This window comes from Balaenoptera physalus (assembly GCF_965194825.1).
Source record: "Balaenoptera physalus genome assembly, chromosome: 21".
Lineage (NCBI taxonomy): Eukaryota > Metazoa > Chordata > Mammalia > Artiodactyla > Balaenopteridae > Balaenoptera > Balaenoptera physalus.
This window is the reverse complement of record NC_138902.1, coordinates 33,966,043-33,992,943: the sequence shown is the minus strand read 5'-3', so window position 1 is coordinate 33,992,943 and position 26,901 is coordinate 33,966,043. Positions and strand designations below refer to the sequence as shown.

At 47.9% G+C, this 26,901-nt stretch overlaps 1 protein-coding gene across 8 annotated transcripts in view; it reads right to left on the bottom strand.

Annotated features, from left to right (window-relative positions):
- Positions 1-26,901, bottom strand: part of DLGAP2 (DLG associated protein 2) — a 736,824-nt gene that overhangs the window by 176,192 nt on the left and 533,731 nt on the right. Inside the window, exon 1 of one of the 8 annotated variants that reach the window (XM_082443970.1) lies at positions 1,572-2,532. The exons of the other annotated variants lie outside the window; for them this stretch is intronic. The gene's annotated coding sequence lies outside the window, so the exon portion shown is untranslated. Of the gene's footprint in view, positions 1-1,571; positions 2,533-26,901 lie in introns of those variants that run through there. 8 annotated transcript variants of the gene reach the window in all.

Sequence of the window (26,901 nt, the reverse complement as noted above, 5' to 3'; positions counted from 1 at the left end):
CTCCTAACTGGACCCAGAGGAGAGAAAACGCCTCAAGTCCCAACTGCAACACAGATTAGGGAAGACGTGACATAAAAGCTGCACGTCGCGTATCTGGAAACGCTTCACTGTTTCCTTTTCAGCCCCTGCAATGCAGCTCAGAAATGCGTAGGCATTTTATTTGAGAAAAATCTGTTTCCCTTGAAATAAACACTCACCTCAGCAAATCCCTACCACCCACTACAACGCAGGCTCATGGCTGTGTTTGGTTCATTTCACAGCCAGCAAAGCCCTTGCCTTCAAATACACTTAAGGATGAGAGGTTTCAGTGTAGTCTAAAAAATCAAATCCTACAGGGGAAGGAAACCTCACTCAGCCAGGCTGGCCGCTGCTGGCAGAGGGGAAGTTGTGCTCTGAAGAGCCAGGCCGCTGGGGAAAGCAGAAGGCCACGTTCCCATGGAGCCTCTTTGCTCACATGCTTGTCACCGGCGTTGACAGCTGGCTGTGAGAAGACCCCGTCCTCTCCCCGGCCAGTGTCCGCGCTCTGGTTGTTGGGAAGTTTCTGGTTTTGTATTTCCCCAGAGTCAACCTTTCAACAGCAGCCACCTGTGCCCCGTTTCTTGGATGAATCCCACCGCCGACGTGAGCCTTTTCCATCGGCGCCTCACACCCTGTTCGCTGCATCTGGCTTTTTGTCTGTGCACGTGTCCAAGTTCCAAGACACACAAAAACTCCAAAGACAAAAATATCTTAATGCATCCGAACATCCAGTTTCTATGGAGACGGAAATCAAAGTGAACTAATGAGAGGAGTTTAAAACATTTTTCTTTATACTCCCAGCCTGATGCTTTACATTTTTGGAGTATGTTGAAATGCCCGCAAGCTGGTTATTATTCCAAACACACTTTGCTAAAATGCAATCCCGCATTCTAATGAGAATTATTGATGACAGCTCATTTTCATTGCCATGGCCTCGCTGACCCTTACAAATGCTGATTACACGGTAAGGTGGTGGTTTCGAAACTTTTGGGCTCTGAGAAAGCTCTCTGTTCCTTCTCAGGCCCAGATACAGTGTTAGCCTGGGTCAACAGGGTGCCACGTGCACAGATTAAATGTGTTGCTTCTTTCAAGGGACCCCAAGAGATGTTTTGTAAGATGCCACCAAATTCAGTTTGCAAATGACTGCACTCCAGAATAATCCACTTAATTTCTGGGCCTTTCGTTCAGAATACGTAATGACTGTCAAAGCACTCACACCCACACACACCCTGGCATACACTCCATTTTGTCATTCGTGTTATAGAGGAATTAGATTGACCCTGACAATAACCTAGTTAGAAAAGTACATTTCATTATGGCCTGTGTTGCTCTCGGAGATGTCTATAGGAAACACAAGAGAGATGGTGCTCTTTCGTGCTCAAAGATAACTGTGAGAAAGAAGACTGTCTCACACACGGCTGGTACCCACGTACTCTCTCCAGCGGTGCTGACCTATCAGGTGTCTGAGCTCCCGTCCCAGCTCCCTGAGCTCAGCAGGGCACCCCATCCCATCCCACCCCTGGAATGTCCTCACTGCAAACACCTGAGCTCACCTCTCCCTCCTTAGAGATGCAACTTGAGGGCCGTTATCCTCCGTGGAGACTTTTCCTCCCATTTGTGTCCCTCTGTACTCTCGACCTACTTCCAATGCTCCACGTATGTCGTTGTAGCTTGTCTCTCCTCTAAACAGTGGGTTCCTTGTGCCCCATTCACCTCTGTGACCTGAGCCCAAGCACAACGCCTGGCAGACTTTGAATCTCCACAATCCGAGGTGTGTACACAGTTTGCATCTGGGGATAATACATCCCCCTGGTGCCAAAAGAGTGATTCTCCAGCTTCATACGGTCTGATTCGGTCATGTGGAGCAGGTCCCAGGTGATACCGGAGGTGCTGGTCCACGGGCTACACTTGAGAACCACCGATCCCAGCTGGGATTTGTAGCTCTGCTTCCCAGCCTGGAAGCTGCAGAAAGTGCCTTCCAGCCGGGTCTGTCTGCCCCCAACTTCTCCATTGTCCTCTCCCGTGTTCCCGGCTTCAGCCCCTCCGACTGGGGGTTGGAGACCCTGGCCCCCAGGCCCTGCCCGTGTCCCACCGTGTGTGAGTGGGGTCCTTCCCTGTGTCTGCACCTGGAGGATCAGGAGCCTGGCCTCGTCCTCTTCCCCCCGGGGCTGGTGAGTCTCTCACACACCCAGAGTCCACGCCTTGTCCTGTGTCTGATAAGCTCCTTTGTCTGGTAATGCCACCTACTACACAGAGGCCGCGCCTTTTCCTGGACCCTCACGGTGACCGAGACAGGGCTCCTGGGCAGGAAGGCCTGGCGAGCGCGCTGGCTGCAGCTGTGCCCAACGGCACCTTGAGGAGATGGGCTGAGGCTCTGTGGGGCTGCAGGACACCAGTGCTGGCAGGAGGCGGGCTGGCGAGGAAGCGCTGGAGTCCATTCGGCAATGGCCTTTCCACCTCCTGGGTGTCTGAACTGAATAAATGCCTCAGCCCGGCTAAGCCTCAATTTCCTTCTCTGTAAACCGGCAGCAAGAATGCCGGACTCAAGCTTATTGTGACTTGAACCCCTGGCAGAGCACCATCCCAAGTTCGTCCTCGTCTCAACCGTGCCCCTGGCTGAACCCCTCCTGCTCCCACACACGTGCAGAGACACAGCACCAATGGCAAAGGCTCCTGCCCCTAAATCACACCCAGCTCTGGTCCCTCGGTCCCTGCCCCAGAGGGTGACCCGCCACCATCACCACGTGGCACGTGGATAGTCACCAACGGCTCGAGCGGACTCTCCGCCCTGCCCCACGGATCCTTCCCTCCTTTGTCTTGGGTCCCTTCCTCCTGTGCTTCTGGCTCTTTCCTCGGTGTTCTCACTTGTTGAGACCTGTGTGCTCCACAGTTATGATTCCTGATTTCCGTTAGTTTCCATCGTGATGAAAAGAGGGAACCAGGGACCTGGGACAGGCCCGGTACAGTCTGGACCAGCCACACTGGCGCGCACCGGAGTGCGTTAGGGTGCGTGATCTCAGCCCCACCACGGAATCGGCATCCACGGTTTACAGGTCTCCCAGGTGATTCACAGGCACCAAGCCACGGCCAGATGCAAAGACCCGATTATAAAGGCATCGTCACCGGCTGCGGTCCGTGAGCACGCGGCTGTGCCTCACCCTCTCTCGATGCTCCAGATGCGGGGTCCACGGCAGGGAAACTGACCCCAGATTCTGCGTGTTGCCGGCTGAGTCAGAACAGAGATGACAGAAGGGAAGTCTCTCTTCCGTGCAGGCTCGTCCGAGCCGCGCCCCAGGCCGGTACCAGCCTCCAACTCCCCCGGGGGACAGATAAGAGCCTGAAGCTCAGGAAGTGTCAGTCACTCACGGGCTGTGTTCCCTCGGAGCCAGGAAGGCACCTGGTTGGCTGATGCAAGGCTCCTGCCCTGCCCGTGGGTGCTTCCCGGCCCTGGCGCAGCCTGGCTCCGCCGTGAGCAGGGGGGCTTGTGCGGCGAGGGCTTTGTGACCCTGCAGCGCGGCCACCCCCAGGGCACGGCCGTGCCTGTGTCCCCCTGGCAGATGGGGGCTGGAGCCTTTGTGTGGACCCAGAACAGGGGCGTGGACCTCAGACCCTCTCAACAGCACTAACGTCAAGGTTGCAGTGGTTTCAGCTGCCTGTCTTCTCTGTGACGCCACCACCAACAATGAATGAGGCTGGTACAGACGTGTGGGTTAGTGATACTCTCCCAAATCACGCAGCCCACATTCCAGCGCAGGGATCTAACGACGGGGTCGGGGGCTGCGCTGCCACAGAGGGGCCCAGGATGAGACGTCTCTCTGGGTGGGCGTCCCTGACTTGCACGTGGGGTGGGGCACCGTTTTGGATTGATGCCCAAATCTTGATTTTCTCCTTGACTAGGATTAAGATAGTCTCAGCATTACTAATCCAGAAAAACCTAAACTAGAAAGGGATCAAACTTTTATACAAAATCATGTTTCAATATCTTCTCCTCCGGCAAGAACGATCTAGGCCTCAAAACGACAAGTGCCATATATTAAACTTTTGTTATTTGCCAGATGCTGAGTGAAGTGCATGCATTTTATCCCATTTAACCCTCAAAGTAATCATACAAGTTAGCGCCTATTCTTATTCCTGTTTCACTGAATTTAGAACTGAAAAGGTTATGAAATGGTCATCAATCCCCCAGGTGCTGAGTGATGGGAGTGGGTCAAACTCAGATCTGCCCTGAGAGTCAGGCAGGTGGCGGGGCTCTGGAGCTGGATCTGAACAGAGGCTACGGGGAGAGTTTGCGGTCGTCCATGCTTCCTGGATACACAGCCGCCTGCACTGCTGAGTCAATGAGATCCCAGCTTCACTCTCTTATTTCTGATGTCAGAGGAAAAAAAGATGATCTACTCGCTCTTGGGTCCTGCAAATGAATAATTTCGATTCCGTGGAGGTCAAGTCCTTCCTATTTGCGTGTGATGGGCTAAAAAGAGTTGACGACACTTAATGTAAGAAGGAGAGAACATCACTGGCTTTGTTCACCTAAATTTGAATGAACAATGAGCCCTGCAGCTCTTCCCTATCTCACAATTCCTCTGAGGAAATGGAACGTTCTCTAACCTCTGAAACGATTCCGGACTTCAAAATGCACAGGGAAAAGCCCTAGGTCCTCCCTTCCTGACATCACCGTGTGTGTGTGCACACGTGTGTGCGTGTATGTGCCTGCGTGTGCGTGAGGCTGGGGGCGAAGTTCAGAGCCAACGGCAGATGCCGGCTGTGCAGGTTCGCTGGGCTTTGACCGTCCCTGTCCGCTCGGAGAAGGAAGAGCCGTCTGTGGCGAAGGACAGGCGGCACCAGGTCCACCCTGACGTCCACGGCCAGTGGCACCGAATGACCTTGGAAGAGGCAGAGGGGAGGAAGAGGTGAACCCCTGGCAACCACTCAGCTGTCTGCCCAGGAGCTCCTCCGACTCCCAACAACCACACCTCCTGACTCTTCATATTTCAGCCAACTTTCCCAACACCCCCGACCCGGTACAGTGTCCTGGGGGGGCAGCTGCAGGGGTAGAAGAGGCTTGATGTGGTGCGTGACCTTTGGGTGGACGTGAGCTGGAACGGGGGTCCTCCCTGCACGGCTCCCCAGCCTTGAGCAGTCACCTCACTGGGCTCCGGCTTCTCTGCATATGAAACAGTGACCGTCATCACAGGTACCTTGCTGGGTGATTGAAAAAATGAAAGAATGCACACCATCCATATATAAATACGTATGGGATGTTCGGTGAGCGCTGTGCATTCAGATCACAGCGACATGGAAACCGGCGTATATTCACCGACTCAATGATGACGCAGTACAGAACGCTGACCTGCGCGTGTGCACAAAGGTCGAGACGGAGACAAGGCACAACACTGACCGCAAGGCTGACGGGGTCTGCGTGAGGTTTTCCCTTTTTTATACTAAATAGGACCCGTGTTACTCATGTAACTTTAAAAACTGCCATGGAAACCAACGAGAAGTAAATAGTCTGGAATTCATGACGACTGGGACTTGCAAGTTTCCAATTTGAAGGTGTGATGAGTTTTCAAATAGAGAAAGTAATTCTATAAATACATCAGTGCTTTAACTTAAAAATCAGGAGAACATGTTCAATAAGCAGTTTTTAAAGGACTGCTTATTACAGCGCTTCTTTTAAAATAAAAAGGAATTATTGTTTGTACTTTACTACTTCTCTCTAACTCTCTCTCTCTCTCCTAAATATCTGCCCAAATAGCATTTTTCTGCCTCTCAGGCTTTTGAGCAAAAAGAGACATAAACGTCAGATGAGGAGAATTTTTCCTTTGCCCCTCGGCTGCGGCGGCAGCTGGCATCCTCACACAACTTCATTCTGTAGCATTTCTGTCACCCCAGAATAGTTGGCACATCCATTATTTAGAACTGCGATGTCAACTAATTACAGGGGAGAGTACTACGGGGAGGAAAGATCAAGTCTGGAAGGGAAATGGGGCTGTGAGGGGGAGGGATGCAAGGAAGGGCCCCCAGGTGGCCTCTGTCAACACCAAGGGGAGTAATGACTGCCCTACGGGTCCCCGACTCAGCACGGGCCCCTGCCCTTGACAGCCGTGCTCTGAGATGCTCGCTTCTGGAACAAGGCCTTCTTCCCGTGAGTCTTCATAGGACTTGGGGCTCAGTGTCCTTCCCTAAGATCCATCCTTCAGAGTGGGCGGGAGCCTAGTTCTGGTGGCACGTCTGGTGCCCCATTTCCAAGTGTGGCTCTGGGACCACAGCCCGCGGTCCTGGGAGCTCATGAGACTGTAGATTCTCAGTGTCCCCGGAGCTCAGGGACTCAGCCAGGCTGACACACAGGCGTGCCTTCCCTGGCCGCCTCCCCAGCCCGTTCTTCCTGATGCTGACCCCACAGCAGCTTTGTCCATCTCGAGTCCCCCTGGAAGGCCAGCCTCTGGTCAGCCTGGGACGACTCCCTGGGTCTGCTCCAGCCCGGCAGACGGGCCTGCCTCAGCCCTCCGCCCTGAGTCACATCAGCATCACCCGGGGGCCTGGGACACCCTCTCTGGCCCGCCCCGTCTCAGACAAGTGCACGGGCATCCCTGGGTGAGGACAGCAGTCGGGCAGGTGTGAAGACTCCCCAGGTGACGCCAAGGCTCGGGCTGGACTGAGAACTGTGCTGCAGGGTCAGGGTGACCACGGAACCGAGTCTCCCGTCCTGGGCGATCTCGAGAGGGAAAGAGACCAGTGATGGCAGTCACGCCAGGATGGCAGACAGAGCCCCCCTGCCCAGGGGGTTTGGTTCCCTGACTATGCCAAGCCTCACGCTTGCACCGTTTTCAGGATGGGTATCGGCTTCTGAACGAGAATATGAACTTCACCAGGGCACAGACCCTGTTCTGATGATCTCTGAACACCCAGACCCACCATAATGTTTGATGTGTAGTTGACGCTCAAGGGGCATCGGAAAGTATACAAGGTGACATACAGTCAAGAGTCAGGGTCAAGATTGGAACTCAGGCTTGCCATCTTTCCAATACTCTTTCCAGTACATCTTCGCCAACTTTCCAATACTTTATCAGGGTTATCAGTGCAACCTACTGGTTTTCAAAGGCAGTGATGGAAAGGTGAGGCTAAATGAGAAAGATGAATCTCCACATGAAAAATAGGTTTAAGAAGAATAGCAAAAAAAAATCAACGTTTCCAAGATGGTTGCTCTGAAGTTTACGCATTTAGGTTTATTTAGTCATATTTTCTTTGGGCTGTGGCATTTATTTGGGTGTATAAGTCCCAACTGCTGGTGGTGTGATTATGAAAAAAGTCCAAAGGCTAGTTGGGAGTAAGCATCCGAGAAAAGAAGAGACCGTAGTTAATGAAACTGTCATTAAATTATGGGATTATAAGCCTGAGAAATGAGAAGAAGAGACCCGGGGATGATGTGGAGGACTCCTCAGAACGTTCCATGAGGGGTCTGTCTTTTTAATCCAAGGAGGGATACAAAGTTCCACCATAGAAATGGTGCCAGAGGAAAGATGTCAAACAGAACCGATTAAGGAAGGTGTTAAATGTGGAAATATTTCCAGCAACGGGAACACCCCCCCCCCCCGCCACAAATTCCCTTTTAGATAATAATCGGAGGATTTAATAGTATTGCTAGTAGTTAAAAATTGAGTGTAAGTACCCATTTCTCCGGGCTTGGTCCAGTACACCGTCGCGTTGTTGTCGATTACACAGATCCCAAACAACCTGTGGGGTAGGGTAAAGGGAGGGCAGGGGGTCATGCTTTTCTCCACCACGAATTCAGCACGGTCAGGAAGATCAGGAACGTGGGAAAAGCCACGCAACTGTCAGAAGTATGTCGACTATGACGCTTAAGCCACGGCTCTATTTGTTTTGTTATAGAGCTAAGATTGCAATTAAAAAAAATCAAGGTAGGTTTTTATTTTTTAATCTGTTCCATTTCTAAGTAATGTGACCCTGAACATTTAGTCATGCCACCTCAATGTTGCAGAAAAAGACTTAGTGATTTGCAAAAATAACCCTAGAACATAAAGTGAAAAGGGTAGAAATAAAGAATGATGTTTGATACTATAATTAACAACATGCGGAAGGAAGGGAAGGAGGGGTGGATATATAAATACCCAAACATTCACCGGGATCATCTTTGGGAGGAAGGACTGTATCTTTTCATGTTCCTCTGTGTTATCTAAACCTTCTATAATGATTATGAATTACTTTTGCAACATGAAAAAATGTTATTTTAAAAGTATATATTCAAGCTGCCCAGTATTATCTGTAGTACTAAAATGACAGTATAATGAACGGTTATCTAGCAAAGACAAAATATTAAGCGAATGATCAATGAAGTTAATGGAAATCACAATTAGAAGAGTAACCTTCACCGAGGTATGTGTTTACTCTCAAAACTATTATTTATGGAAAAAGGCTTAAGCATATCTATGTGATAAAAATGACTAGCTGCTCGACAGTCTGGGTGAACGGTACAGTCAGAATGGCTGAACGGGTCAATAGCGCGCAGGATCTAAGTACTGATAAGACATCTCTTTGGTCCGATTGAGGAAAAGCCACATGTCACTCTGCATCTCCAGTTCAAGAAAGTCCTCATTTGGCACCTGGACAGTCCCCATAGGAACTGGTTGATTAGTAAAGCCCACTTTCACTCTATGTTATAAACTTGGAAAACAAATTTCAGTTACAACAGTGACACTTACTGAAATGAGAGGCTGAAGACACGTGTGTTATTTAACAAGCCCAGACATAAGTGAGGTATAATTTTATGCAGTCTTACAGTACAATGATAAATAGTATGTCCATAATTAAATCTCTAGAATCTATGAAAACTCAGAATGCATTTTAATGAAGAGATCAGCACTGAATAAATGCTGCACATCAATTATACTAATAATCTCTTCATTTAAGCATTACTTCCTCAAAATTGTGTTTCTTTGAGCTTGATTTGTATCCTCAGATTACATTTCTAATATAAAATTTTCCTTTCAGTGGCTTTTACATACTTGAATTGTAACCACTGACTATTTCATTTTTCTGCATAAGCACCAACCATTTGGCTAGAAAATCCCAGCGGGGGGAAGGTTATCGTGTAGACGTAGGTTCTTTTACGTTGGCTTCGTTTTCTAAAAGCTATTTCAGAAGTTACTCCTCCAATCTGGGCATAAAAGTAGCACTTTAAAATGTGTGATTAAATGAACAGTTATCAGAATCTGTGTTATAAAACAGTACTGCACACACCAATGAATTCCTCAGGGATAAACATAAAAAGAGCTATCGGTCATTGTAAGTCAAGAGGCGCCTGGTACCTCATCTACAGAAGCTGGTTTCTATCAACATCGCCCTCCTCCTGCTGGGGTGACGGGGGCATGGAGCTCCGAGCTGCACCCACGACCCACTTCGGACCAGAAGAACCGACGCTCTCAGGCTAAGCTAGTGGCAGGTCAGCCACCTTCTTATCAGAACAGCCCACCGTCTCTCTTAATTTCTGCAAACTTCCCCCTGTTGCTCTTAAATGATTCTCACAGCACATGCACATCTTCCAGCTAACAGGTCTCCTCCCTTTTCCCTTCTGTGGATGAAGAGCTCCCACTCTGTTTCTGCACTTGGGAGAGGATGGCAGCGCATCCGCTGTGAAGGGCACCTACATGCCATCCGCTGGCTCTGCACACATTCGTGAAAAGTTAGCTTTAATGAAACATTCAGCTCATAAAATAGTTTGTCCTGCGAGTCTATTTTAAACTTAGATTCAACAGACCTTACGGCACAGAATTCAACGGTATGTTAAAATAGAGATTGAACTCAAACTAGGCACCCAATTAATTGACAGCACAATTTGGGACCATGTCTGTAATTTACATGCTTGGTGCAAGTTGTATCAGGGTCTTTTTTCCTCTTACTTTAACCAACTTATTTTTTTCTTCTTTAAGTTAAGAGAGGTAAACGCCAACATTTCCACTTCTTAGCAGGATGAGAGGTGAGAGCGGCTGAGAGCAGAGGTTGGAGCCAGAGGACTTGTCTCAGCCCTGCTCTGCCCATCACTAGGGTCTGCCCTCAGTACCTTACCAACCTCTGTCTCCATCTGAACTGAGAACAGAGTCAGGGGGTATTATAGGTGTTAAGTCAGTTAAAATCTCTAAAGCATTCAGAGCACTGCCTTGCACATAGCAGATACTCAAATACCAAAATATTGTCGCCTCAAAAACACTGGATTCATTAGTCAGCCGTAAAAAAGAATGAAATAACGCCACTTGCAGCAACATGGATGGACCTAGAGATGATCATACTAAGCGAAGTAAGTCAGACAAAGACAAATATCATATGATATCACTTACATGTGGAATCTAGGAAGTGATACAAATGAACTTAATTACAAGACAGAAACAGCCTCAAAGACATAAAAAACAAACTTATGGTTACCAAAGGGGAAAGGGGAGAGAGGGGAGGAGAGATAAATTAAGAGTTTGGGATTAGCAGATACACACTACTAAATATAAAACAGATAAACCACAAGGACCTACTGTATAGCACAGGGAACTATATTCAATATCTTGTAATAACCTATAATGGAAAAGAAGCTGAAAAAGAATATATATCTGTGTAACTGAGTCACTCTGCTGTACAGTAGAAACTAACACAACACTGTAAATCAACTACACTTTAACAAACAATAAACAAACAAACAAACAAAACTGGATTCAGGTTCATTGCCTAGTAATGGACACAGGAAGCCGGTTCACAGCCTCAGAAATCTCTCCAAGTTCTCCTTAACACCTGGCATCTCCCAGAGCCCTCACCATGCTGTTCAAGGTGTCTCCACACATTCAACTGAACCCAGAGTGTAGACAGAGGTAGGTGGGATTCAGGAACTCTGCCTGTGCTGTACTTTTGTTTCCACACTTCAGCCCTTCGCTCAGGCCATTCTTCTGCTGCAATGGCCTCAATATTTGTCTAGAAAACAGGGTAATGCCCTGCGCCTGAAAACACACAGGTTTTGGAATTGGGAACTGGAGAAGCCTTTGAATCCCAGCTCAGCAAGTAATGACTGTGTAACGTTGAACAAGTGCCTGAACCTCTCTGAGCCCAGGTCCCCAGTCAGTGCGGAGAGACAGTCCTACCCACCTGCCTGGGTGCTGACGGAATTAAAACCAGAGCACGAAGGGTAAGCTGGGACAAAGCGAGAGAGTGGCATGGACATATATACACTACCAAACGTAAAATAGATAGCTAGTGGGAAGCAACCGCATAGCACAGGGAGATCAGCTCGGTGCTTTGTGACCACCTAGAGGGGTGGGATAGGGAGGGTGGGAGGGAGGGAGACGCAAGAGGGAAGAGATATGGGAACATATGTATATGTATAACTGATTCACTTTGTTATAAAGCAGAAACTAACACACCATTGTAAAGCAATTATACTCCAATAAAGATGTTAAGAAAAACCAGAGCACGCTCGGTGTCTCCCTGGGGGCACCGCGGCCCCGTCGGCAGGGACTGCATCGGTGCTCATCCTGGGAGCCTGGACACTTCAACGCCTGCTCCTCCACTGACCTCTCTGCACTCTCGCTGGCTGGTCCGCAGCCCGGGGCACAGCTGCTGGGGCTCAGTCAGTGAGGTGCCTGGCGGGGACCCAACCTAAACTCAACTCTGCCCACACTCTGTGCAGCTTCTGCTTTACCCTTTTAATTCCTAGCTCCTAAAAAACATGCTCTACCTGGTAAATTATCATTGAAGACGAAGCCACCACGTCTTCTGGCAAGGATAATTATTTCCCATTTCTCTTGTTTGTTCTCATCCGAGTCCAAACGGAAGCCGAGACTTCTGTATAACCAAGAACTACTTTTAAATGGCCAAGCATATTTTAACGAAATGATCCTATTTTCATGTTTATATTTCATGAAAGTGATGTTATTTCTAATAAAGAATATTGATTAATATCAGGATATCAGTATTAGACCCCATTTGAATTCCAGCTCGATCCTGCTCAGGAAACAGTTGTGAACCACAGTTTCCATAGCAACGAGCATCGTATTTTTAGCGAGCGCTGCTGCCTTCCCTTCTGTGAACCTCATTGTCTTCAGCCGACAGACGCGGTGATTTTCTCAAGAAGCGCGTATTGGGAGAGGTCGAACACCACCCTTGAGAAAAGACCTTTATGTGTATTGCCCTGTTTCTGCTCCCCTGTGCAAACTATTTCTTCCTTTGTTGCTAGTTTCCCTAAAATATTTTCAACATAATTAATTCTTTTTAAAAAGAAAAATTGCATGGTTGAAACTGAGTGGTGAGTCACCCCTTATATATATGCAGTGGGCTTTCCTCACAAACCGCAGCTCTTTGGGTCTGGGTATGGTTAAGTCAGACCAACAATTTTATCCTTTAGAAAAACTCCCTTCTCAATCCAGGCAAACGGCCTCCTAATCTAAGCAGGGGAGTTGGTGAGATGACACAGAAAAGCTGGTTGTAACTGGCCTCGTGGTTTTAATTCCCAGTAACGTTAAGATCAGGAAGGGCTCTGCAGCTTCCAGCCAGGAAGCAGAGTCTCTCGGTCACCTCGCTGCAGAGCTGGGCTGTACGTGAGGCCTCTCTGACCCCCAAATCTGCATGTTTTCCAGTACACGGCCCCGCCCTGCCCCTTCAGGCAGGGAAAGTGAGAGAGAAGGACCACAGTGTCTGAAATATAAAAATACAGGTGGCAGCTCTGTCCCTGCAAAGTTCAGGATGGAAGACGAGAGTGGCCTCTGGGGACGAGACAAGCATTTTGAAGTAGAAACGCCCATCATATGGCAAATCCTGTGCACAAAGTAAGGATTTTATTGTATCCATTTTGGGTGAAAATATTTATTTTTTACTATATAAGCTGGGTGCATATTTACCGAAAATGTTGGTGGAGGTGAAATAACCTTTCCTCACATAGTCAGGGACTGGGGGTGGGGGGCGGGGGAGGAGCTGGCGGCCATACGAGGCCGAGGTCCAGTCTGGAGAGGCGGGAAGCCCCAGGCAAGAGGACCCCAGCATCCCGGGACCTCCACAAAGCGAGGTCCCCTCAGAATCTGCTCAGAAACAGGGTGAAACAGGGCTTCACTTAAACTGTGTTCTCGTGCCAAAAACCAACAAGGATCCGACTTCTCAGTATTAGAAGTAATTAATATTGCTGCCAGCTTTAGAGATTATAAAGCACTTGCTCACTGATGATCTCATTTAAGACAGATATGCTTGGGAAATAGGCCTCGTTACCCCCATTTCACCCTGGGGTTGCAGTAGGTTCACACTCCCCAGTACAAGGAACTTGATTAAGTCTCACGGCTAATGTGGGAAATCTTAAACTCCAATATCCTGACCTGAAATTGCGGCGTCTGTTTACTAAATAAGAGAATAGCTTTGGAGGGCACTGGGTCTCTGTATCAGAAATCCCAACAGTCAGGAAGAGGGGGTGCCGTCGCTGTTACAATGCTGGCAACACTAAAGTTCCAGAAAGAAGAGAGAGAATATCTGTGTGTGCATCTGGACGGAAAGCGTCACGGCTCCGTTCCCAGCGGCAGGTGAGCGTTCACTGGGTGTCCTCAGCCCCAGGTCGGGGTCCCCTGCCCATGACAGCAGGACAAGGACAATCCCCATGGCTCACATTCATACAGCACTTCCTATCGTTCAAAATGCCTTCACTTTAATTTGCCGAGCAGTATTTTCAACAGCCCTGTGATCGGTGTCGGGAAGATGGCCCGACCTCCCTCAGGGACAAAGACACTCAGGTAGACGGAAGCGCTGGCCTCCAGCGCTGGGCCACCATCCACCATCCAGAAACCGCCCAGGCTGGTTTCTCCCGTCACCTGTCCTGCAATTCAATGACCCCCATCTTCATGGTCTCTGATAATCCGCCAGGGAAGCTAAGTGCGATTTCCTCAGGTCCCTCCAAGAAAGTTCCGTGTTTGCCAAGAGAACACCTCCCCGTAGAGCCGAACTGCTGGCGGTTACGATTGGTCCCCTGATGGCAAACACACGACCCCATGCGGCCCTCTCTCCACGCTCGGCCGCGGACCAGCTGACTCCTAATTAGGTGCTGGTGCTCGAACTGTCTGCAAAATGTCTTTGTTGCAGGCGGGGGGATGGAGGGGCTCAGTGACATCCTGTTTCCTTTATTCTCTCTAATGGTATTTACATGACGAATCTTGGCTGGCGGCTCTCAGAAAGGCATCATCCTCTCCGTTTTTGAGAGCTTCAGGTGCCCCAGGGACTGGGGAGCACATTCGTCCATTGTACTAGATTGCATATGCGTCCTGGAGGAAGGGTAGCAACAAATAAACAAATCTGGATTCCTGCAGAGACGACGGTCATCCCTGTGTCCGACAGCCCGGCTCAGAAGCCAGGATAGTTCACCCTCAGGGCCAGCCAGCACGGTGTGGGCACCTCAGGAGGCTTCAGAGGTTGGCTGAACGCATGTTTGTGGACCCAGAAAAAAAATTCCCAAATCAGTAGGTCTGTGCTTTTACTGCCCGGTGTTTGATAGTTTTCCCATATCGATTACGAATGTGCCTCAAGCATGCTGTCAGGCGGAAGGGCTTTCCCAGGTGGCTCGTGAAACAATGGGCGCAACTGAACCCCTGCAACAATCACACCAGCGCCAAGCAGAGCAATCGCAGGCTCAGCAACAAGGCCTTGCGCAAAGGTCTGCTTCCAAACCATGCTGTTCCAGGCGCAGGCTCGGCGGTCTGTGCACTTAGGGGGCTGGCGGGACCCGTTCACCCATGGCTGACGCCCCGCTGTGGATCACGTGCGTCCGTGACCAACATGCTTCACCCACGGGGATAGCTGGGTGGGTTCAAGAGTAGTTTCAGAGCACCTAGAGAGGACTGGATGGGTGCTGTCCCCAGGAACGCAGGAAGCGTCTTAAGTGGTCGATTTTCAAGACTAAATACTTTGAGCGCTGGCGGAAGGCAAGCCTGGCAGACTTTCTGGAGGCGACGTGAGCTTTCCATTCTAGCTCCCCTGCATCTGCGGCTCTTCAGAGCATCACTCTGGAACGTGCGGTCCAGCCAAGGTAGCCCCTAAAGGGTGCTTTTAGAAGTCTTCGGACTAAAACGCGCCTGAATCAAGAAGGGAGAGGGCGGCGGGGTCATCTTCATGGGAGGTCCAGAGGCCCAGGGACGAGCAGTCTCCTGTGGCCACGAGTGAATTCACAGCCAGGACCCTGATCAGCCAGGGCCCCGAAGTTGAACCGGACTGGCCAGCTCCCTCTGAACCCAGCTTACGCCAAACACACCGCAAGGGGAAATAAACGTGCTCTCCAGGCTAACAGGCCCTGCGTGAGCCACTGCCACCCTGGCATTTTATTTCCAAAACTCAAGAGCATGCCAAATACAACAGACAGGGAAAAAAATAGCTGGGTGTAAGTGCTTTCAATGGGGAGATTTCATATGTGTTTTACTATTAATAAAAAAATGGCCCTGACTTTCTAGAAAAGCATAAAAAGAAATAAAGTTTCACAAATTCAATACCCAGCACGCTTTTCTCCCTATCCCCCAGCCGACAATTTCAGAAGACTATGCCGCAGGAATCATTACGGGACAATTAAAAATAGGCACGCAGGCAAAACTGTGGTTTCCTTGACTGGACTAATCTCTTCACTCTCAGCCCTTGAAAGTAACTTGGTGCTTTATCCTTCCCCCCCTCTTCCTCTCTTTCATGGCACGTAGCATTTCTTGAACGTAAGAGCAGCTTCTCAGATTAAATTTGGCAGCGGTTTTGTAGAGAAAGCAAAGCAAATCAATGCGGAATTTTTAGGTGCTATAATCTTGATCTTGGCAACTGGCCTTTACAAACGGTCTATGCCAGTGGGATCTGGAGAAAAGAAAAAGCAGGGAGAGGAACACCTGTTCCCATCATGAGCGTGTGTGGTGGAAACCGCCCCAGGCAGTCAGCATCCTGTCCGAGCCCGGATGACACTGGAACAGTGACCGGCCAGCACGGGGCTCTTGGTGCCACCACTGTCCCGGGGCTTTGCGATCATCAACCGATTTAAGCACCAAAGCAGCCCCTGATGGAGCCACACTGGTCTCTGCACCTTGTAGATGAAAACTCCGAAGTGAAGAAAGAAAGGAGAGTGAGCGGCCCGCACACCCCACAGAGTCAGCAGGGAGAGGAAACAGTGAGCCCCTCTCCGTCCCGGGAGCGGCAGGTGCCAGCCTCACCCAAGCCCTCCACATTTCAGGTGGAGAAACAGGAGCAGCTCTGCCCGCAGAGTGAGAACCAGGGTGCGAGGGGCCTGTCCACCGAGGCGGTGCTGCTGTGGGTGCCCCGTTACCGCGGCTCGCGGCACAGTCTGCCTGAGGGGGTGAGGCTGGGGCGAGCGTGGTGTCGGACTCCCAGCGGCTGTCCACGCCCGTCGGGCACACGTCGCTGAGTCTGGAAATAAAACGCTACTCTACTCATGGCTAAAACGTTAAATTTACTGATTTCCAGCCTTTAAAAGCACCCTAAATGTTTGAATCAGGGCTTGAACACAGTGGTTCTAACCGGGTGTCAGATGGACAGGAGATGCAATTTTTTACGGATGGCCTGAAGATGCACAAAAGGCAGGTCAGCTGGGCGCTCTACACTTGAATCCCGAGAGCGGTAAATGAACGTTTGTGATGGGGATAACGATCGCCACCTTGGCTTGCGTTTTCCAGTTTACAGGGTCACCTTATTTCACGTGCACACATTACGTTTCCTTTGCTCCTCACAGGAAGGGGCCGGCTGCGGGGACTTCACCCTGTGGGACCCCCTGACGCCCAGAGACAGAGCCGGCTCTCCTGACGCCCCAAGAGCAGAAATCCTTGGTCCAGGGTGAGAAATGAGCCCTCTCCACTCTTCTCATTATTTCTTGTGCTTGATATTTACGAAGTTGCTGTTCCATTCCTGGCTGAATGTTGTCTTTTATTTTAAAGACAAACAGCCTTTGAATCACCACTGAGTCGTTTTGTTTTTCTTTGGAATCTGCAGTTTAAAGCTGTTTCTCAGTGGAAACAAACTTGTGTTTGTGTTAGTGATAGAGGTACACACTTCACATGATTAACTTTGATTTTTCTCAAACAAAGTACACAGGCGGGTTGTAAACTATTCTGGATCTTACAGAAGAGTGACGACACGCTGGGATCTGTAGTCCCATTCTCATTTTAAACACCGAGTCCTTGAGCCTGGAGGTATTCTGGGTTTGCTGGAGGTACTGCAGCCACAAAGTTTGTGCATCCAGGTTTTCTGAACATAATCCCGGTTCCTGCCACCAGGAGACCTCCCACTGGTTAAACAGTCCCCCGCCTGGCAAAGCACATCAGCACAACTTCCTTGTATTCTAGAACCGCATGCCTGTTCACACACACAGCGTAAACATGCCTTAAGTTCCTCTACTAAATGTAATGACGCCTTTTAATATTTAAACTGTATTATTATTTTCTTATTATTTTTAGCAAGGACAATTTCTAATGCCTATTAAAGTCGAAATTAAAATCTAACCAAAGGATCATGGCTCATTGAGGGATTAAAATCTTTTGCAGAAGGGCTTCCTTGGTGGCTCAGTGGTTAAGAATCCGCCTGCCAATGCAGGGGACACGGGTTCGAGCCCTGGTCTGGGAAGATCCCACATGCCACGGAGCAACCAAGCCCGTGCTCCACAACTACTGAGCCTGCGCTCTAGAGCCTGTGAGCCACAACTACTGGGCCAGCGTCCTGCAACTACTGAAGCCCGCGCGCCAAGAGCCTGTGCTCCTCAACAAGAGAAGCCACCACAGTGAGAAGCCCATGCACCGCAACAGAGTAGCCCCCGCTCACCTCAACTAGAGAAAGCCTGCGTGCAGCAACAGAGACCCAACGCAGCCAAAAATAAATGAATAAAAAATAAATAAATTTATAAAAAAAAACCTTTTGCAGAGAACCTTATCTTTAAAGTATATACTGAAACAATTAATGAGTAATAGAATTATCCCAAAAGGCAAATTGTACTGCAGTGGTTTATTTTACCATACTGTCACATAATCCTTCTCATTAAAAATGAATTACGTTTTCACCTATAAATTGTCTCTCCACCTTCTATTTGCTTTCATTCCACAGCACAATACTAACCAGTGTCCCCCTGGAAATTATCTAGAAAGGCACAGGTAATGAATTCCAAGTGCATCCTAATGCAACAAGCAGTAAATAGCTCCTAGAGTGCTAACGCACAGAACTGTGACTACAGACACGATAACTGTGTTATAATCTTTAAACGTGCTAAGAGAGTAAAAACAATGATTTCAACCACTAAAAAGAAAGGAGATGGACCTAGAGATTATCATACTCAGTGAAGTAAGCCAGAAAGAGAAAGACACATGCCATATGCTATTGCTTACATGTGGAATCTAAAATACGACACAAATGTACTTATTTATGAAACGGAAACAGAGTCACAGACATAGAGAACAGACTTGTAGCTGCCAAGGGGGAGGGGGGTGGGGGAGGGACGGAGTGGGAGTTTGGGGTCAGCAGATGCAAACTTGCATATATAGGATGGATAAACAACAAGGTCCTACTGTACACCCCAGGGAACTGTATTCAATGTGCTGTGATAAACCATAATGGAGAAGCATATGAAAAAGAATATATATATATGTATAACTGAATCACTTTGCTGTACAGGAGAAACTAACACAACATTGTAGATCAACTGTATGTCAATAAAATAAATTTAAAAAAAAGAAAATTCAACTATAGAGCATAAAAGAAGGAGAATTATGTGGCATGATAGAGGTGCTAATTATCGCTACCATGGCAATCACAATGCAACACATCAGTGTATCTAATTAACATGTTGTGCACCTTAAGTTTGCCCATGTTACATGTAAAATATATTTCTAAATAAATAAATAAAATGTATTCTGAGCATCTACTTCTGACCCCACCATTAATGACCCAATCACCTTGGCTGAGTTAGATGAGTATTTCTTGAATCTTTTTTAAAGAAGTGAACACAAAATCACTGCCTTTCTGCCTTAGAGGAGAGGGTGCTGGGGGAGCACGCGTTGACCCCCTTCTACACAGGGATGGGCTTGGGAGAGAAGAGCTCTGCTCCGTCGCGGGTGCCGTGCCTGCTGCTGGCTGGCCGGAGCCGAAGGCTGGTCTAAATCACGCTGACACACCACGCGCTGGTGCATTTCTCCAGGCATTGCTATGGCTGCAGACGGTCGTCTTCAGGACTTATTTTTTAGTAAGTTGTTGTTATAAGAATGTTTCACAAAAGGGCAGCCCTCAGCATCACTGAGTAATTATCAGTTAATCCAGCCTTTCATTCTATCGTCATCATTTAGGGTCTATCTCCTGTACTTTATCAAGCGCTGAAATCACAAAGACCAATAACACGGTCTCGGACCCCATGAGCTCACCACGGGCGACAGAGGCCGTCATGGAGATGCCCACATCTCGCTGGAGCAGGGCAGTGCCCGCTGGACGGATGAGGTGGGCTCCGGGCAGCTTCGAGTGAGAGAGCTGCGTCTGCTCGTATGGGAAGTAAAATACACGTCCTGGCACAAGCTCCTATCTGCCTCATGTTACCTCTAAACCTGTGGTCTGATACGTTTTCTGATATTCAACCATCTTTTCATTCCCAAGATCCACCTTACTTCTTCAAGAGTAATCAATACATGAAAATTCAGAGTATGTGCATATTCACTGTGTTTAAATTTTTACTTACTATGTACCTTCAATTTTTTAACATTTTATTTAATGTTTTCCGTCTGTGATCACAAATAAAACTGACTTGTAATTTTCTTTCCTTGTACCGTCCGTGGCCTGTTTTGGTACCAAGAAGACACTATTCATAGTATTGGCTGAGTGTCTTCCCTTTTCTGTGTTCTCTAGAGACTCCCCTTCTAGTTATAACATTCTTTCCCTCCCCTTCTTTTTCTGCTCCCCTTCCTCAAGAAGAGTGGAGATTCAGATTTTTTTTATTATGGTTTTATTTACGAGTATTTGGTTTATTTGGGTTCTCAATTTATTCTCCAGCCAATTTAATTTTTAAAAATTGTCCATTTTAATCTATATTTAAAAATTTTATTATCATGAAATGGCTCATTGTATTATGATTTTAAAAATTTCTACTGTGACTTTTAAAAATTTCTGATTTTTGGGATCAGTTTTGATAGAGCTTTTTCTATTTTCAAGCTTTTTCTGCTTTCCATTTTGATTAATTTTTCTTTTACCTTGATCATTTTCTTTCTCTTTATTTGGTGTACTCTGTTCTTTTTTCCAGATCATTTTGCTATTTACTTAACTCATTTACTTTCCCTTATCCTTGTCATTTTTCAATAAACATATCTATGGATTTTTAAAATTGCAGTCTAATTAATATTTTAGCCTTATTCCCACAAGTATTGATACTAGTTTGTTTGGTCTTATTTAATTCCAAATACTTTATAATGTTCATCGTGGTGTCATTAAGTCATGAATTACACAGAAGACTATTTCCTTTTGGCATTTGATTGTTTTCCAAGTGTACAGGTACGTTTGCTCATATTATGATTTCTAGTTTAATTGCATTATGTTTAGAACAAATAGCTTCATCATATTACATTTATTCTTTAAGTTTTTTGTGGTTGATTTTTGAAAATGTTTTACTCAATATTTGTTGATACATTGTTACAATACATTTGTCATTGCATTACTCAAATCATCTGTAGCCTCATTTTTTTTGTTGTTGGCTTAATGACTTGTCTCTAAAACATATATTAAAATCTACCACTGTAGATTTGTCAATTTCTCCTCTGGATTTTATAGAATTTAATGTATGTTGTAAAGAGCATATTAGCTCATGCTGATTACATGCTCCTGGTTGAATGTATCTGTAATCCTACAGAGTGTTTCTTATCACCCTTTTAATGCATTTTGTCTTTATTAAAGTTATTTGCTGAGACAGAGAAGAGTCTCAACGCTTTATCCTAAGGAAATTATTCCTTTCAATTATTCAAATAAGCACTCAAAAGGTTATTTTTAATCCTCAATAATTAATCAGGCTTACAAAATAATTCTGTTGGTTTATCTGCTTGCTATTATTGCTTGTACCCTGTACCTGCCCTCTGTTATTTTTTTCTTGCTTAAATATACAGTTTAGCAACATTTCAAGTATAATAAAAGGTTGAGCTTTTGTATATCCAGTACTATAGTATTCTACAGTAACTAAATTTTTATCTAGACATGAAGCTTTAGATGGGAAGTTATTTTTCTTCGATACTTAAGGGCTATAATTTGACCATCTTCTCATGTGATTGTTGCTAATGAGGAATTTACTGGGGTCTGATCCTTGTTCCTTTGGAGATTTTCTAGCTCATAGTATGAATTTCTCTTGATCACGGATGGTCTTGAGTTTAACTACAGTCTGTCCAGGTTTGCAGTGTTTTCCTTCCAGGCTGTAGGTGAACATTTTCAGTCTGGTGATGGGTGACGACTATTCTCTGGCCACTGCTTCCTTGTCCTTCCCTGGAATCAATTCTTCTGGAATTCCTCCCTCATGTACTTTGGAGTCTCTAAATTCTTCCTCCTTGTCTCTTAACTTCTGTTTCATACTTTTCATAAGTCGATCTAGAGTTTATCCTGCCTAGTGCGTTATTGTTAAGTTTTAGTGACTGTACTTTACCATTATTTGGTTCCCTCATCTTTCGTATCTGTTCTTGATTCCTGTCTTGTTTTTCGCTCATCATTTAAATTTGTTTAGGATGGATGTCCCTCTTCTTTCCTTTATTTCTGCGTGAATCTTCCCCAGACCTGTTTTAGATCCGTGTCGCAGCTCCTCCGTCACCGGCTCTGCGTTCGCAGTGAACCTGTCTTGCACTTGACGAGCCTGCATCTCCTCCTCCTGCACCTCGTGCTGTGCTTCCTGCAGGGACCCTAACCCTCCCTTGGTGGCTCAGAGCTCTGTCCTGCTGGCACAGGAAGGCCACCAACCCCGCAGGGACCTCCCTCAGGTGTGACTCTGCATTTTGTCTTGTTTCCCCGTCTCTGCTGTGCCCTGGTTGCAGGCCCTGAGTCTGGGCTGGCCCTTAGCTCAGGCCACGTGCCCGCTCAGAACTGAACTCGTGGCTGCCTTGGATGGCGCTGGGGTCCTGCAGCCCCCGCCCCACAGGCACCTCCTTGTGGGTTTATCCTTTCAGTGGGACATGGAGATACTCATTCTGATTCACTACCCGCACAGGCCGCATCCGGACACAGGACAGGAGCCCAGCTTCCCGTCTGGGCCACGCCAGGTGTTCAGGGGACGGCCTCCCGCGCAAGGAGACATCACGCTGGGCACTGCAGGGGCTGCGGGACCGGAGAGGCCAACGCCCCCGACCCTGCTGCACAGATGGCGTCCTCCCTCCTGGGCCCGCAGGGGAGTGACCTGTACACGGCACCCCACGGTCCGCATCAGATGCTTACCCTCCCCGCCCGAAGTGAGTCACCAGCAGAATCACTGTTACCGCTGGCAATGCTGCCTGGTGACGCAGCCATCATTCTTACCCTTATCAAGTTTCCAGGGGCCCGCTGGAGGGATAACACGAGGTCACGTTCTCACCCGGCAGGGGGCGGGGACTTATTCCTCCTCTGCCGAGGGTGGGCACGGCTGAGTCATTAATGTTCTTCGATACACAGATGTGCACGCACACGTATACACACATACACGCACAAATACACATTAACTTAATATGTATATTTTATATATAATATATATTAGCTTTCATTGAAGTCAGTTCAGAGACTGCATTCACAATATTATCATGTCCGAAGCTGTACAGTTAGGTATAATTTACAAATTTAAAAGTCCTTCTGTTGATCAGCGCTGAAATATAATTAAAACATAAATCGTTTGCAAAGTGCTGTACAAGTTTACTAAGAACTGGACACTTCATTTTTTAAAAATTGCAGTAAACTACACATAATATAAAATTTGCCATCCTGCCCGTGGTTAAGTGTACAGGTCAGCAGTGCCCACCCCACTCACACCGCTGTGCCACCACCCGCCGTCCGTCTTACAAGACCGACACTCTATCCCCAGCAAAAACTCACTCGGCCGCCCCTCCCCCAGCCCCCAGCCCCACCAGCTGCGTCCAACTCTGTGAGTTTGACCATTCCAGTCCCACGTGGAGGAGGGATCACAGAACAGTCGTCCTGCTGGGACCGGTTTACTTCACTCGGCGAATGTCCTCAACGTCCACCCATGTGGCAGCACCTGCTAGAACTTCCTTCCTCTTTAAGGCTGAATCATATTCGACTGCACGGGTTTAAAGAACTGAGCATTTTAATTTTCATTATTTCATCTGGAAACCACAGACACCCCACATCCCCCAGTGTCAGTGTGGTCCGGCCGGAGGGAAGTGCGTGTCTAATGAGGACTGAAACACAGTAGGTGCTCAGTACAGACGTTTTAATAAACTTATTTAAGTCTCCTTGAAATTTAAGAATTAGAACAGAGACGGAGGACAGGCCTCTCTCACCGGAGCAAACTTCTTACTTATGCCCAATGATCAGCTCAAGGCCCAGAAGTCCCTGAATTTGGGTAAAGACAGAATTATTTGCAGCAGTACTTGTGTTTCCTCCCGGGGGGGCTTCCCGTCACCCACGTGGAATCTTTTCAGGGAACGAGGACACTCATAAGACACATCTGATTGCTACCTTCAAGAAAATAATAAAAAAGGAAAACCTCAGTCCGACTGGTTACTTAACGTGAGCGTTGAATTATTTGGCTGTTGTTTTTGTTGTTGAACTCATTCAAATCCCGTGTGTTTACAGAGAGAGTACGTCCATTTTTCAACACTGCTTGGTTATTTCAGGCTATTTTGAAGACGTTATACTTGTGCTTTCCTCAGCTCACTCTGGGGAATGACCGTGTATATGCGGGTGCAGTTTTTGAAGAGAGACTAACCTGCAGGAAATTCTTCAGTGACCAGGGGTAGCTCAAACAAGGGGGCTATTTCTCCTGCCCCACCTCCCTCGCTCCACAGGTTCTGGGCACACTTGTCGATCACATTGATACAGACGGGGCATCGCACGTGGGTTGGTGCCGGGCGGCTATGCCCATCGAGCAAGCTCTACCAGAGCTCAACACGCAGAAGCCCGCCTGCCCGAGGGTCCTCAGGCAGTTCTGACAGTCAAGACTATTACGGAGCCAGGGCTTGGGGACAGGTGACTTGAGGGCCGAGAGCTGGTAAAGAAGGGCTGAGCGGCCACCTGTCAGACACCAGGGCACGGTCATCAGAGGTCAGTGAGCACAGGAAGGGGTGCCTGGGGGGTGGGAAATGCAGTTCCAACCCCACTCCCCCGTCCACTGACTTAGCACCTCTGGGGTGGTCCCCGGGATAGTCCGCAGGGCTCTGCACCCACAGAAGCCCTCACACCTTTCCCGTTCAGGAGACCCGTCTCCACCCGCTGAGAAAAGCTGGGGAAGGGAGGGACAGAATCAGGACCAGCTGGAGTTTACAGCCCCACACACCTATTGACATTAAAACGGTAAATCTCTGCCGATCGAATTAAAAAATATGCATCAACCCACCAACCAACCTGCGACCTCTGAGTTAGACGTTGAGATTTACTTATCCATTCATTATTCTGAAAACAGATCGTGCCCCCTAAAAGACAGACATGAGTCTGTGGTGTTGGGGTCATCTAAGAGTTTCAGAAAACCCACACTGCTTGTGCCCAGATGTCTCATCATTCCCCCCTGGGAGCCCTGAATTGTCTTGTTCATCTACCTGTCTATGTATCTGCTCAGGTCCATGTTAGAACAAGACCTCGATAGTTCTCATCTTCGTCGTGCACTTAGCTGACGTGACCAGGAAATGAGACAGTGCTCACCGTACAAATAAATTAAATACTTTAAATCAAGGAATCAGAAATTCAGAGTTCAAAATCTTTGGGTTTATAATGATACTCAAAAAAGAGAAAGGGAAAATAAAGGAAGATTCTTGACCGTTGGAGGCTAGCTAATAAATCTAGAAGGACTGGTGCAATTAGAAAATCACCATTTTCAAAACCAACGTAATGAATCAGACAAGGGCTTGTGTGAAGTTTGTTGGCCAACAGGATATTTACGTAGAGTTGAACTATCGCCTCAAAACTGTCCACTAAGTGAAACCAGGTAAATACACCTTTCCAAGGGAGAGAGTTGTCACCACTGAGTGACACAGTTTACCATCACTGATAGTGCAGACACCTGCCAACATGTGTCTCACAGTGTGGTGTGATGTGAACGACACATGGTCCCTAAGAAGTATTGTTGCCGAAATCATTTAGCCTGAGTCTAATCCAGGCATGATTTTCGGTTTGGAGGAAACACAGAGGTAGAAGGAGCAAATTACACATCTGGCTTGGACTCTGTCAAAAGACATCATGACAAAAGGTCCAACATTTAAAGACACAAAAGTGATAAAATAACCAAATACAAACACATGAAACTTGAGTGAGTCTTGATTTGAAAAACAAAGTAAATGCTGCAAAGCTATAAAAACTGAAAAAGCCATAAAAGACATTCTTGGAAGAATTGGATAAATTGTAATAGAGACAGAATATTACAGAATATTATAGAATTATTGTTAGTTATCCGAGGACAATAATCGTAACCATTTTCATATAAACACCCTCCACGGTCACGGCCTCACTGCCCTGCCATTGCTCCCGTCGGCAGCCTCAGCTCAGATAAATGCAAAGCGCCCCATGGATGTCACCACCAGGACTTCCTTGAGGGCCCCTGGTGACACCCCCACCCCCACCCCGGTCTTTACTTCCTGGAAGATCCTTCTTGTCTTACGTGGCTCCGTCTCTCTTTCCCCCCAGCAGTTCCTTAAACCTTCTGCATTCTCTGCAACTTTGGACTCTTTTCCCCTAACCCTTGGCAGGTTCACCTAATTCATTTACAAATTGCTTCCTCCAGGAAGCCTCCCCTGACTGCTCCAGCACTGGTTGGACAGCCTTCTGGTGTGTCCCCAGCAGCCTGTGTGACCCCGAGAGAGCGTATATCCACTGCATTCCAGCTGGAACTGCACTGGACAGTAAACTCCACGGTGCAGACACGCCAGCCAGCACCCGGCCCCTTCCAGGCCATCAATGAATGCAGTTCCGTGGACGAGGGTGGCCGCCCTGTCGGCCCGCCCTGAGGGAGCTGCCTCTTTCCAGCTTCCTGGCAAGCCGCCCCTCCTGTGGTTTGATCAACTCCTGCAACAAGGGCTTCCTTGCATCTAGAGCGGCTCATTCCCTTTCCAACAGCTCATCCACGTGGTCCCACTTCTGATTGTGGGAACTCTGAACCACCGGCTTCTGAAACAACGCAACCCACACTTCAGCCCAGACTGTTTCTAGTATTTGAAGACAATTTCTGGGCTGAGCACTCCCCGTGCCTTTAGTTTTTCCTCGGTTGACAATGAAACGCGTCCTCCCATAGCTCTGGCTGCAGCCTGGCTGTGTCCCCCACCAGTGTGGGGCGGGTCCACGCCACCCGGGGCCTGCCCGCCTTCTGAGCTGACAGACGGAGGGTTAGGCCCTCAGATTCACCCAATCCCCGGGACGTCCACTCCACCACCCGCCCCTTTTGGTAAAGGAGGTCTTCCGGCTTCATGGAAGGAAGATTCAGGTGTGTTAAGTCTATAAGCACAGAAATGCGGATTCTCGGCATCATGTGATCTCAGTGAATCCACCTCCATCACGGACATCGTGGCTTTTCTTTCTAAATATTCACAAACTGCATCTTAAAAGGCAGGCTGTGTGACTCTGCCTGCGGTGGACGCAGACTTCACCGCTACCTAACTGGTTGTTAGAACCCCCTTCCTCCCTAGTTTGAAAACCGGACGGCACATTTTACCCATCTCCGGGCACCTCTTCCAGTGCCTCTAAACTTCTCCTGTCGGTGCA